Source organism: Hevea brasiliensis, chromosome 9, assembly GCF_030052815.1.
Source record: "Hevea brasiliensis isolate MT/VB/25A 57/8 chromosome 9, ASM3005281v1, whole genome shotgun sequence".
Taxonomy (NCBI): Eukaryota; Viridiplantae; Streptophyta; class Magnoliopsida; order Malpighiales; family Euphorbiaceae; genus Hevea; species Hevea brasiliensis.
In genome coordinates, this window is record NC_079501.1 from 28,054,789 (window position 1) to 28,069,826 (window position 15,038).

At 31.9% G+C, this 15,038-nt stretch overlaps 1 pseudogene; it reads right to left on the reverse strand.

The window, feature by feature from the left end:
* Window positions 1-315: 315 nt before the first annotated feature.
* Window positions 316-8,945, reverse strand: LOC110654765 (cucumisin-like; annotated as a pseudogene).
* Between the last annotated feature and the right edge of the window lie 6,093 nt (window positions 8,946-15,038).

Sequence of the window (15,038 nt, forward strand, 5' to 3'; positions counted from 1 at the left end):
TATATAATAAAGATGTTTAAAGAATCATGAGGTGGCATAATATTTTTTTAATTTTATCTTTCTTTTTATATTTTTATGTAAATTTTTTTTTATAGATAAAATACACGTACGTACGTACAGATTATATTATGTCAAATGTAAAAATTCATCATAATTTTAAAGAAAAATTATTATTAAGGTCTCACACATTTGTCAAGAGTATATTATAAAGTGCATCCGATACATTAAAAAAATAATGCCTTAATCGCCTACAAATTCATATCTTATTTTGATCTTACAGTATTAGTAAAATTTTGACTGGGATTTTATCATTCATCAGCGTCCAAGAATACTATTCTTGCGAGTTTTCTGAGCAATGGAATCGGAAGCATAGGAAAAACCAGGAAGAATATTGTACACGACTAGCGGGCTTCTCACCACGTGAAACCCATCCTTCCACATGATTGCACCTGACGTGATTGGCTGTTGTGCAATCTTTGGGCCGTAGACCTTCGATTTGAATGTTTTCTTTTGTCCAATTGCAGAGAATAACAGGGAAGTGGGCTCAGCTATCACATTGATAGAGCTTGGCATGTACATGCCGACTGTGCAGATTGAATTTGGAAAACCAACATTTGTAACTGTCCTTGTAAAAACTCCTTGAATTGGCTGTCCATCTTCAATGTGAAGCTCGGCTAATTAAGATCCCAGGCTTTTCCAGGCTCCTCGCTGCTGCAAACGCTGCTGTTGTCTCCTGAGATCAGTCTGAGAGTGGTTATATTGTAACCCTGTTTGCAAAGGAAGTTGATGTAATCTGCTTCTAATGCATCATAAACTATCCCTGGATCTACTGCCTGCAATGGATTGATATGACCAGACCCATAAACTAATTCAAGGTCTTTTGTCCTTCGTTGAGTCCAGACATAAGCTATACATGTAGAGAAATTTCTTGGTTTAGTAAGCCAGTCCAAATGAAGTCACATAAAGGAAGGAGATTTTCTTACCTGTCGTCATAAGGGCAGACTTGATGGCAGCAGGAGACCAATCAGAGTGGGCAGCCTTTACATATGCAGCTGCTCCCCTAGCATGTGGGCAAGACATGGATTTGCCTGAGATTATATTGAACTTTGCAATCCTGGAGTCCCCAAAAGAGGAAGAAGGTGGTGCCACAGGAGACCAGGCAGCATGGATGTCCACACCAGGAGCAGTCAGATCAGGCGGTGTATTTTCCCATGTAAAAATTTCAGGCCATTTCCAAAAACAAAATAAAGGTACGAGTCTACGGGTAGTGCTTTCAACAAAAGCAGTCATATTTCTTGATTACCTTGAGAGTTTCTGGGCTGAAACGTTTAGGTCCCCTAGAAGAAAATGATGCTATGTAAGGCGCCACAAAATCCTTCCAAGTGTCACCAACAAGAATAAATGCAACAGGATTCGTGAAATGGAATACTAATTTTTGTTAAAATTGGTACGTTATGCATTCTGAAAAAAAAAAAAAAACAACTATTATGGGATGAAGTGACCAGATGAAAAATTGTAGGATGGTCTATTTCTGTTTAGTTTGTTAATTTTTATAATCTAAAATCTGGACGCCATCTTCTGTGCTGACTTGTGTTGCTGGTAGGGGGCAGCTGAAAGCAACATCACTCAGATCTGAATCGGCCATGATGGCCCCTACTCCATTAGCTACTAAAATGCCAGAACCATCTCCAATACTATCACATAAAATAATCTTTCCTGCCACTTTGTACGAATTCATTGTACCGGGTAAGCAATATCTTGAAATGTCTGCTTTAAAACCTATTGAATAATTTGCTGCATCTCCTCCCCAAATCACAGGATATGAGGTCCCATTCAACTCAAAGTTATTAATGGAGAGTCCCTTTTATAGTCATAAAAAATAATATATATGTTTATGATCAGAAAATTATTATTGAGAGATCTATTCGAGATAAATTATAAACTGAAGTTAAAACTCACATTGTACCCTCGTCCATTGCCAAGCACAACTTGTGCAATAAATTTTCTGTCAATGGCATGCAGCGACAGTCAATGTCCAAGGTGAGAGGTTGAAGGTTGTATACAGATCAGGTCCATCATTTCCAGCAGAATTTGAGGTCAGGATACCATAATTCATGGCATCATGGCATGGAAAGATCCAATGGCAATTGGGTCATGAAAATAAGGGAGTGGCCTTCCAGGACCAAGGGACACAGATATTATGTCAACCATCGGCTATGGCATCATCAAATGCTGCAAGGATATCTGCACTTGCACATCCAAATGACCAGTAAACTTCGTACATGGCTATCCTTGAATTGGGAACTCCGCCTCTTGCATTTCCTTCAGCAAGCCCGAAGAAACTTCCTCCTTGCACCTCTCGGCCTGCTGCAGTAGACGAAGTATGGGTTCCATGTCCATCGGTGTCTCTGGGGGATTTTATATCACTAGTACCATACCAGTTCTCGTGGTTGTTGTACCGTGCTCCAATGATCTTGCTGCATTTTCAAATTAAAATGCTGTATCAGAAAGCAACCAAGAGTTCTAAAGTGTATACTGTTCAGGGTCTGTCGAACAGTTCTTGCAGGGTGCTGACTACGGATTACTGCTTCAATCCTGCAATTTTGATCCATACAGAGACTTCTCCAACAATGTAAATATGATTTACATTTCCAAAGTCATCTTATGCAGCAATCTTCAGTTCAATATCTATTGGCTAGTTTCATTTTATATTTTGTAATGGGAAAATTACTATTTTAGTCCTTGAATTTAATGAAACTAACTATTTAATCCCTATATTTTAAAACATACACTATTAGTCTTTATATTTTGTCTCTTTAAACTATTTAGTCCATCCATTAAATTTTTGTTAACCAATACCTGTCACTGCTAGTTAGTCTTTTTATTTTATTAAAACTAATTAATTAGTTCCTGCATTTCAAAAACACAATATTTTGAAAAATATAATCCTAGATGAAAATGAAAATTTTGCTGTGGACTAAATATAAATTTACATTTAAAAAAAATGTTCAATTATTTTCACTCAATCTCTTAGACACCGTTTTTGTGTTTTCTTTACTGAAAAATAATTTTTCTAGATTATAATCTTGATTACTTGGAGATTTAAGAAAATTTATTAACCTTTTTATTCAGACAACTTATATCAATTTCTATCAAATGAAAAATAGAGAGAGAATGAGAGGAAAAATGTGTGGGTGTAGAAAGGAAAAGACATGGGGGAAGAGAAATAAGTGAGAGAAGGTTAGCATAATTTGGGTATAAAAAAATAATAGAAGAGACTAAAATGTTAATAAAACCAAATTATATGAATTGACTAATGTGTATTTAAAAATACATGAACCAACTAATTAATTTTACTAAAATAGAGGGACTAAATAATAATTTGATCGAAAATAGAAAATTTAATAGAGAGATTAAATAGTTTGATGAAAGTAAAATACAGAAACTACTTTTTAAAACACAGAAACTAATAAGTAGTTAGTTTCATTAAAATGATACTAAATAGTAATTTTTTTCTAAGTAGTTAGTTTCATTAAAATGATACTAAATAGTAATTTTTTGCTTTTTGAATTATAGAACTCTCCTGAATTGGGTTTATTAGTCACATGATGTTCGATCTCTCTCTATGATTCTCTTGCTCACCCTAAAGGTTGTTTGGATGCAAAGCAACTCATTATAAATAAGTAGTGGAGGAAGAAAAAGGCTTACTTATTGCAAGTGAAGTTGGCACCTTGGCAAGTTCCTTTCCATTTAGTAGGTGGAGCACTCATTACTTCATCATTGAAGCTCTCAGATTCAGACCAGATCCCTATAATTGAAAGACATGAAACAGCTTCTAATTAGCACATAATCTGAAAGTGTGTGCAAATTGCAATGATGCCATCAAAGATCAAACATATATGAACCTATACCAAGGAGACCAAGAATGACATTTCCTTCTGTAGATGCTTCAACTCTGCCTTGAGAGAAACCCAGGAAGTCCCATGACCTTCTAGTGTGTTTTGGAATTACTGAGATGGCACCATCCATCTCTGTAGCCAATTATGGTCTTCGTTTAGTATAGAAGAGGGTTATAAAATTTTATGTTGTAAATCCATTAATTGAAACTTTAACCTGAGAGTCTTCCAACTTCTTCATCTGATGATTTTGTTGCAAATCCATTAAAACTCCTCTGATAACTATAGATTAATGACTGTTTGGTTGATATAGTACTGTAGTTGGAAAAATTTCCACTCTCAACTTATGGAAAAGGCGATAAGTTACTATTTTATCCTCAATCTTTATGATATTTATAGACTTAATAGATAAATATATCTTAGTTATTAATTTGCTTAATTTTATTCATAAGTTATTGATTTTGTTTTAAGTAATTAATTTCTATTTAATCTCTGAGTTATGTTAAAATCAATGGCTTAGCATTGATATTAATTTTGTTACTATCACTACAAAAAAAAAATAGTGGTTTTAGAGACAGAATTTGTGACTGAAATAAATATGTTAGAAAAAATTTCTTTTAGCGACAGACTTTCAACGATTAGTGACGGGTATCAATTTAAGAGAATAGTGACGGATATTAAACTAATTAGCAACAGGTTATGAATGAAATTTGTGACAGACAATATTTTCATCATAAGTCCGTTAGAAAATTAAGATTTTAAAACTTAAATCTCTAATGTCGGCAGTCACATTTTATCCTCTTTCTTTTAAAACACATCTTCCTCTCTCTTTCTCGATAGTAAGGAGTTGCTCCCTCTTTCCATTTGTGACAATCCACCACCATCATTGCAATCACAAGTCACCATTTTCGATTGTGCACAAAGCCCAACTGTCGTTCTCAAGTTCCTGCTTCTCGATTCAGTGCTCAACAGGTAAATAAGTTGATTTTAATTTTGATTTGATTTTAGTTTTAGATTAGACCAGCCTGATTTTGAATAGGATTAAAATTGAATTTATATAGTTTGTTCTACAATTTAGAGTTAGTTTTTTGATAATCTAGTTCACTGATGATTTCAATTGCATTCTTCTTATTAAGCATTTTTTGTTGTGGAATTAAAAAATGTGCCTAACTTGAAAGATCTTTATGAATTTGATTATCCATCATATATTAGAATGGATATCACGCTGTGTTTGGAGTTTTCAGATTTTCCATTGTAGATGAACTGACTTTTTGTATTTGGGATGACATTTAAGGAATCAGTTTTCTATCCTAAATAATGTTCAGCCTCTTCTTTTTTCTGGAAGCTTGTTCAAACTGAATAATTAGCTGGACATATCCTTGTCAAATTATCCCTAGTTTTGATATAGTAGGAATTGCATAAGGGGTCTAAAGATGCTTTGGGCTTTTGGAAATCAGTTGAAGTAAATTTCAATGAGGTTTCTTAGCAGTAAGTAAACAATTAAAAAGAATAAGAAGAAGAAGAAGAAGAAGAAATGAGGGAGGGTAGTTAAATGATTGGCCAGGAGTAGTCTGAGACGTCATAACTTAAATTTCTATTCATGGGTATGGGTAAATTGCCAATAGGTATGATTACAATTTGTTTTTTACCAAACCCGTTTTTTCTTATTTTACAAAAATCTGCGCCATATCAATCATAGATAACCAGAATAAACAGATGAATACTTAAGTACAAATAGTCAGTGAAAAGCATTTTATCAAAGAAAGCTTAAATCAATGGATAGGCTGCATTACCACCTAACTAATTTTCAAATGTCACATGGATAGCAAGTCATGAAAGATGGCTATTTCGAAATCCAAGATATCAGGCTTATAGAGCATGCCATACATAAGTACCTGGTGTCCTCAAAGAAAATTAATTTAGGTTTGTTTTCTAAGGAAATAAATAATGGTAGAATGTCTAAGATCACAAGGAAATATCTATGTATTGCAACCAGGCATATGTAAGTGGTCAGGAGGTATCATTACAGTAGTGGCTATGTTTTAGAATCATAAAGAAACAACATTCAACTTAACAATTTGAACTATTACATCTGTTGGAGTCTAGTACATATCCATAGGATTTTGCAACCAATAATCTTTCATGTCTAGCATTGACATTAAGCACTAATGGATGAGACATAAGTTATACTAGTTGCAACAATCTTTAGGACTATAAATGATCTGTTTTACCAGTAATTGAAAATTTCTCATTTTATAATACTAGTACAACTTGCAGTAACACAAAGAAAGATGATAATATGCAAACAGTTCCCATTATAAATCCATTATCATTGAATTACAGAAGCATAAAGTCTGACTTCTCCCATTAATAATCTCAAAAAAGAAAGATAAACCAAAAAAATACAATAAAAGAAAGGTTAATGGAAGAATATTAGCCTAGAATGTTTATGAGAACATATTAAACCATTTCCTCCTCCACCACAATAGATAGTGTTTTTGCCCATTGACAAAAACATTTATAACATCTGATAATAAAATTTTTAGGGTCGTTACATGTGCGATGAAACTGAAGAGTAGAATGTGCGTCTTGCTTGGGATAAGCTTGGGAATGATAGATTTCATGATATTCTTAGCAGAGCCAGGAATGAAATGTTGATGAAGCACAAGAAAAGTGATATAGCATATTTGCACAATCTAGGACCAACCTGGATGAAAACAGAGGTGTGGAATGAGCTGTTGCTTATTGGAGTTCTCCAGAGTGGCGAAAGAAGTGACAATCTGCTAAGGTTAATAGAATGACATTAAAAGATGGGTCAATTACAAAACATGTCAGTGGTTCAATCAAAATTGAGATTCATGAGGATCGATTGATATAATTTTTTAATTTAAGTTATTTTTTATTTATAGTTATGCATTTTGTTGGTTGTAAAATTGTTTAGTATGTATTTTGTTGATTACACAATATGATAATTTTTATTTCGTAAACAAAGAAGTTAGGTAGGCCATCAAATAAGATTGAAGTATTTCGAGCAACTCACGCTAAAAAGGGTACTGATGGTGTATTCATTAATGGTAAATCACGACAGATCGATGTAAGATTCTTTGAAAATATTAATTTTACCGTAATATTTTTTTAATTTAATTTCATTGTCATTAAGTTTTATTGAACTATAATATAAGATTATGTGTGTTGGCTATTCATTTAATAAGATATTACTATATTACATTTGTTTAGGAAGATTATGCAAGTGCAATCATGGAGAAATATGGTTCTAATTCTGAATCCCCGCCAATATTTGATATGAATAAGTGGATAGAAGTTTCTGGAGGCTTTAGTAAAGGAAGGGTATATGGTTTTGGGTCTTCTACAAAATCTCAAACAAGTGGATCATTTACTTCCCAATCATGCAAATTTACTTATCCTGGGTCATCTTCTCAGCCTGCGATGACATAAGAGGAAAGTCAGCAACTTATAAATGAAAAAGTATCACAAATGAGGGCAAAGATGTTGGCAAAAATACTTGATCAGGTGCAAAAGGCGTAAAAGACCACAGGTGGTACTCAATTTACAACATCTTCATATCCAACCACTTTAGACTCCATAAATCCATAGGATAAACTAGATAATTAATTATGCTATTTATGTTTTCATTTAAAGATATTATTATGTGTGGAATAATAATAGTACTTTTTCTAAATATGATTGTATTTTAACTTACATTTTGTTAATATTAGCTACTTTGTATGAATTATTTTACAACTTTATTAATATATGCATTTTAATTATGTTGATTAGGAAAATTATAATTAATATATTGTATTTATTTATGGATTTTTTTATTAATTTATTCTTCAGGAATAACAGAATAAATTAAAAAATAATAAATTTAATGATACATAATGTTACTTTTTTGATAGATTTGCGATGAAGTAGCGACGGAATTTAAAAATTATTTATAAATTGTTGATGGACCATATTACTTTAGCAACAGATTTACTGATAAAATTAGATACAGATTTTTAATGAATTAGCGATAGCATTTTTTCGACGACACTAGCAACGAAAAATTCATTCAGTTTCATTTATATTAGTGATGGCATATTGCGTCGCTAAGTCATTTAGCGACGGCTAGAAATTTTGGTCGCAAAATTTTTTGACGAGTGTTTTAGCGATGAAAACTTATCCATCATAAACCCGTTGCTAAAACCTTTTGTGACGGAAAATAGCCTATTTGCAATGGATTTTTCCATCACAGATGGCCCTGTTTTTTTGTAGTGTAAAAAACTAATATGCAACAGCAAAATATGAATGATTGTTGCTAATGAGACATACAAAAAGATGGCAACAGTTGTTATTACTAGTGATAAATTTTTTATAACAATAATTATTGCTGTCAATAATTTTTTTTTTTTTGCAGCAACTATAAATTCATTGAAAAATACCTACAATCGCAAATTTGTAAAGTAACATATAACAATTCATATATTGATACTATAAATTTATGACAGCAAATTTTATACATAGTATAAATATTTTTATTGATGAATCTATCATTTTTTATAGTAACATTGGAGGGCTGGGTCAGGAAAGGAGGAGAATGGTTGGATTTACCCTTTGTTTGGAACAATTTGTTAATTTTGACATAAATCAGGAACAAAATAGTAATTTACCATTGATTGGGTGATGCAGGCCCACCTAATCCTTAAGGGCTACTAAAAGATTCAATGGACAAAAATGAACGATTATAATTAGCTTCCATTATAATTATAGACTAAAACTCTTCACTTTCCAACTGCAGTTTCTAGCATGGAAAGGTGCACTGATGGAACTGAAAAATCACCCTTAGGTCGATCTCCCATGTACACAATATGAACCTATAAAACAACCATTAAATATATCATAAAGAAATATATGCTTCAAAAATGGAAAATATTATGTGCATGTTTGGAAAACAAATTCTGCCTTCCTTTCACTGCCATGGCTACGCATCACAAAGGCTGCTAGCAGCAATGGGTATAGAAGTAAAAGCAACCTTGCCTTAGCCATTGAAACCAAAATTTTATTTTATTTAAAAAGTTCTGGTATTGATGCGTGAATAGCTATTGCAGTGATTACGGTATTAATAGAAGCAAGTACGTCTAGTTTTCATCGTGTGGCTTTGTTCACTGAAGATTTTGCGGCTGGCAGTTATAAAATTACATCTTAGAACAAAACAAATAGGAATAGGCAGATCTTCTGAAGGTTTTTTAGCAGCTAAAACCCATATGAAAAAGTTGTCTGCCTGTACATACAAAGCCAAGCATTGCTGTTGTTGTCATTCATTATTCCCTGGTATTTCCTGTCCAAATTATATTTTGCATGATTTGTTTTGGATTGTCTTTATGACATTTGAATTTTAATAAATTGCATGTAATGCAAAGCAAGGAAGCTAATAATAGGATTTGGTGTTTCTTATTACAAGAGAGATTCTAAGTGGAGTGATCCTAAAGTACTATAATTATCTGCATGTATTATATTTGGGCGATTTCAGCAGAGCATTGCATTGCTAGATGCTTTCTGAAAATGATAGACAGGAAAGAAGTAAGTAAAATCAGTGTAAAATCTAGATACAGGTAACCATTTGTGAGGAAGTCATTTTTGGAGACTGGACTAAAATTATTGTTAGAGTTGGCATTGATAAGGTGACTTGGTAAATATATTAAAGAGATTATTAAAAAGCCACAAAAATATTGAAATAATAAAATAATTTTTTTAATATTTTTTGAAATAAAACTATTTTATTAAAGTCAGAGAAAACTTAGCATAGAAAATCCAAAACTAAATCCAGGCCAATAAATCACCCAGTACACCTATCCTAAGGATCAAAAATACTAAGTAAAAAAACTGGAGAAACATCGGATACATTGCAGAAACTAAAGAGTTCAGAGGCTACTCCCAATCTTAAGACAAGCATGAAATAAAGCCACCCTAGTAAGAGAATAAACAACCCTATTAATTTGTCTCTGGACCCACCCAAGACACATATTTTGAATTTGTCTAAGAAACTGGCATTCTTCAATAATTTGACCAAACTCTTTTATTTAAAAAAAAAATTTATTGTATTTAAAATGATTCTATTTTTTAAAATTCATTTTTTTATCTTCAAATTTAATTCGAATAAGGCCTTGTGGAGAAATTATTGTCTAGATTTAATTTATTATAGACTTAAAATATAAATATATAAAAACTATATTAAATTTGATACACTACAAGAAATTAAAAAATAGTTACGAAAATTGCCGACCAAATATATTAAAATTTCGTAGGTAATCAGTGATTACCGATGAAATTTTTTCGTCCACAAATACTAGCATAGATAATTTTTACCGAAAAAAAAAAATATTGTCTCTAAATTTACCAACAAATTATTTCATTGGTAAATTTAAAATTTTTTGTAGGTAATTTTGTAGAAGATTTTACTCTTATAAAATACCGACTATTTATCGACAAAATTTTTCGTTAGTAATTACCGATGAAAATAAATCTTCGTAGCTAATTTTTATTTAATATTTTTTAATTTAGTCTTTACTTTTTAATTTAACTTAATTTTTAATTTTTTTAATTTAAATTAACTTTTAAATTTAATTTAATTTAAAATTTAATTTAACTTAATTTAATTTAATTTAAAATCTTCAAATTAATTTTTTACCTTTTTTAATTTTTAATTTTTTTAATTTTTAAATTCAATATTAATTATTAATTATTTTAATTTATAACTTTTTAAGATTTAATTGACTTAAAAAAATTACTAGTGGGGCTCAAAGTAGGCCCCATATATGTGATTATGCCACAATTGCTCTATGTTGGAGAGTAGTTTTCCTTTTATAGACAAATTCATTACCCTCCAATCTATTTCCAAACGATGTGAGAATTTCACATTTTTTATGATTTACCGACGAATTACCGACTAAATATATTTCATTGGTAATTACCGACAAAAACAATTTATAGCTAAAATTTTTTAAATGTTTTAAATTTGTTTTCCTATTTTCTTCTTAATATTACCTACGAAAAGTATTTCGTTGGTAATTACCAACGAAATACTTTTCATAGGTAAATTTTTTTTATTTGTTTAGAATTTTTTTCTCTATTTTCTCCAAAATATTACCTATGAAAAGCTTTTCGTTGGTAATTACCGACGAAAAAGTTTTCGTAGGTAAAATTTTTTCAGTTTTTTAGAATTTTTTTCTTATTTTCTCCTTAATATTACATACGAAAAGCTTTTTGTTGGTAATTACCAACGAAAAATTTTTCGTAGGTATTTTTTTTTTTAGTTTTTTAGAAATTTTCTTCTCTATTTTTTCTTAATATTACCTACAAAAAACTTTTCGTTGGTAATTACCAACGACAAATTTTTCATAGGTATTTTTTTTAAAAAAATTATTTTCTATTTTCTCCTTAATATTACCTACGAAAAGCGTTTTGTGGGTAATTATCGATAAAAAAAATTTGTAGCTAAAATTTTTTTAACTTTTTATATTTTTTCTTCTCTATTTCCTCCTTAATATTACCTACGAAAAGCATTTCGTTGGTAATTTGATGCATGCATTTTAGATCATCATTTAGATATAATTTTTGCACATAATTTACCCTTGTTCATAGCTATTATTATAGATATTAGCATATATTTAGTCAATTTTATAATTTTCACACTTCTTAGTCTAATTTTTGGAATTTATTTGTTTTGTAGGCTAAATTTGGAGAAATTTGGTATATTTGATCAAAGTAGCCATTTAGAGGAGATTAGAGTTGAATTGCAAAAATTTTTAAAGTTGAGAAAAAAATGGCCGAGAGCGACACAACCTGCAGCACAACCGATTTGGCTTATGTCGCAGGTTGTGTCGAATCATAAGATATTCAGGCCGAGAGCTACACAACCCGCGACACAACACGCAACACAACCGATCCAGCTTGTGTCGTTTTTACTGGAAATGGCTGACGTGGCATTTGCGTTATTCTAGCTTTTTACCTCACTTTCTCTGGAACCTTCCCCCTTTTTACCCATTCTAGGGCAGGCCCCTCACCTATATAAAGTCTCATTTATCATTTTCTTTCCATAGAGAGCTAGGGAGGCATTTTTTGGGAAGAAAAGAAAGAGAGAAAGAGGGAGCACGGGAAGCATTTCTGCAGCAGCAGCAGGAGCTCGTTCTGCACTTTTCTGCAGCAGATTCTGCTGCATTTTTCTGGGTTTTTCTACTCCTTAGCTTACATTTCCATTATTTCTTCATTTATACATTTGGGTTTGTTTAGAAACTATGATTTGTGAGTAGTTATTTGAGATTCTAGAGATGGGTTTGTAAATATTAATTTGTATTGTGGTTTTGAACTGATTTAGCCATTTAAATGGGATTTGTTACATTTTGATTTATTGCTTGTGAGCTTGTTGCCTTGCTTGATGAATGGGCCCTCATTAAGTTAAGCTTTAATCCTTAATAGATGGACTGAAAAGTGAATATTAGGGATAGTTAATCTTGCAATAAACTTTATTTTCTTGGTGTTAGAGATAAGCTAAGAGGATTAAGGGGAACTTTCCAAAATCAATTAGAGCTTTAATTGGGTTTTTGTTAGGTTTGAAATACCGTGAAAATAGGGTTTGATTTAATGAAAACCAACTTTGAAATGCTTGAAAAAGGTTTCAAAAATTTAAGAATTGATTTCCCTCAAAATTGCAATTCTCATGTGTTTGGCTAAATTAGGGATAAAGCACATGCAAACAATATTGAAAAATCCAATCTCTAGAATCACTTTAATTTTTATTGAATTTAGATTTAATTCCTCTCAATTTCATAAATAGAAATTTCAAATTAATTTTTGGTAATCTAGTTTAATTAATTTTAGTTAATTGTTTGATTTATTTTTAATTCCTCAAATATCAATTTTAATTCCAAATTTCATTTTACATCTTTAATTTTTGTCATTCTAATTAGCTTATACTTTTATTTCCAATTTAAGCACAATTCCTTGCGGGATCAATATCATTTTTTAAAACTATACTACTGTGACCCGTGCACTTGCGGACACACCGTATCAAGTTTTTGGCGCCGTTGCCGGGGAATTGTTTATTTTTAAGTTGGATTTTAATTGTTTTAAGCTAATTAGAATTTTTATTTTCTTTTATTTTCACTATTGTTCCTTGTGTTTTTCAGGTACTTTTCTTGTTTATGAGACGATCGAAAAGCACAAGTGATACTGAATTGTTGTTCAATCCTGAAATTGAAAAATTCTGTCGAGCTAACAAAAAGGAATACAAGAGAAGAAAGGAAGCAGAAAAAGAAGCACAACAAAGATTTGAGCAAGAGGAGACAATAGAAAATATGGAGAATCAAAATAGAGCTATTGGTGGAGACAATGGAGGAAATGAGCAAAACAGGCAAAATGCAGTTGCTAATCAAAATGATCCTCAGAGAAGATCCATGTTGGATTATGCTTTTCCTAGATGTGCAGATGTGAGAGATAACAGACCTATTAGTGGAGCTAATCAATTTGAGTTAAAGACTGGTCTTATTCAAATGGTTCAAAATTCACAATTTGGAGGTAGTCCACTTGAAAATCCTCATTCTCATTTGAAGAAATTTTTGATGATATGTGGTACACAAAGGCAACCTGGAGTTTCAGATGAAGTTATTCGGCTCACCTTATTTCCATTCTCTCTTCGGGATTCAGCATTGGAGTGGTATGACTCGCTTCCACAAGCTATTATAGCTACTTGGGAGCAGCTATCTCAAGCTTTTCTATCTCAGTTTTTCCCACCTGGGAAGACTACTCATTTGAGGAATTTGATGGTAGCTTTTAAGCCAAGGGATGATAAAACTTTGTATGAATCTTGGATGAGATTTAAGGAGCTTGAAAGGCAATGTCCTCATCATGAAATACCCAAATGGATGATTGTTCAGAATTTCTACACCAGAGTTACTCCAGCCATAAGAAACACAATTGATTCACAAGCAGGAGGAGATTTCATGAGAATGACAAGTGAAGAATGCTATGATCTATTAGAGAAGATTGCTCATAATACCCATTTGTGGGGAAATCCTAGAGCACTTGAGCCAAAGAAGGCTGGGATTTATGAACTTGACTCAGTTAGCTACATGAATGCAAGATTTGATCAGTTGACTCAGCTTCTTAGTGATTTTTGCACAAAGGCAACAACCTCAACTCCTACAACTATGCAACAAGTTGCCTTCACAGATGGAACTCAAAGTTGTGGAGTTGATTACTCTTATGGTGATGATTATTTGCAAGAACAAGCTGCTTATGCAGGAGGTTATCAACAGAAACCAATGGGAAATTCTTACTCTAATGTGAACAACTCAACATGCAGACTGTTGACCCCACAAGCTTAAAGGAGCATAGATTTTGATGATACCAAAACTCAACTAGAATCAAACTAACATTATTTTAAGTGTTGTGTATCTCAAAGAAAAAGGACAAAAGGATTTCATGATGGATTCATGCTTATGAAGAAAGGATGACATTCTAAGGATAACACAAGACGAAGCAAAAGAGATAAAAGAAGAAAAGGTTACCTTCCAAGGCTGCATTGAAAATCAGAATTGAAGGTACATCTAGTATAGAAGTTAGTTTTAATTTCTAGAATTGGTTGTGAAAAGAATTGAGGAGTAAAAGTCAATGATGCTTATTTTTAATCCCTCAAAAGATTTTCTTTTTAAATATCATTTCTGGCCTAAAAAGTGTTTGACTATGATTTGGTGTAAAGTTTTATAGTTTTGAAAGTTATGCAGAAAAGTTTTCCTGGTATGCTAACTGGTTTGCTACTGATTTTAGTATGCTAACTGGTTTGCTATTTTCTCAAGTACGCTAACTGTTTCAACTCTGCACAACATCGCAGAAAACGACAAAATAACGGCTATTTTCTTGAAATTCGTATCTGTAACGTTCAAATGAGTTCTGCAACGGTAAAAAACGTTCCAAAGCTATAAATACACCTTCCTTTGGCCATTTTGCACTCAATGAAAGTCCCTCTACTGTTCAAAATCTTTAAAGCTTTCATTCAAAGTGCTCAAAGTGATTTATTGCTCTTCATTGGCTTATTTACTCAACTCTTCTTTATAGTTGCTGTTGTAATTGAGTGAGAGTGAG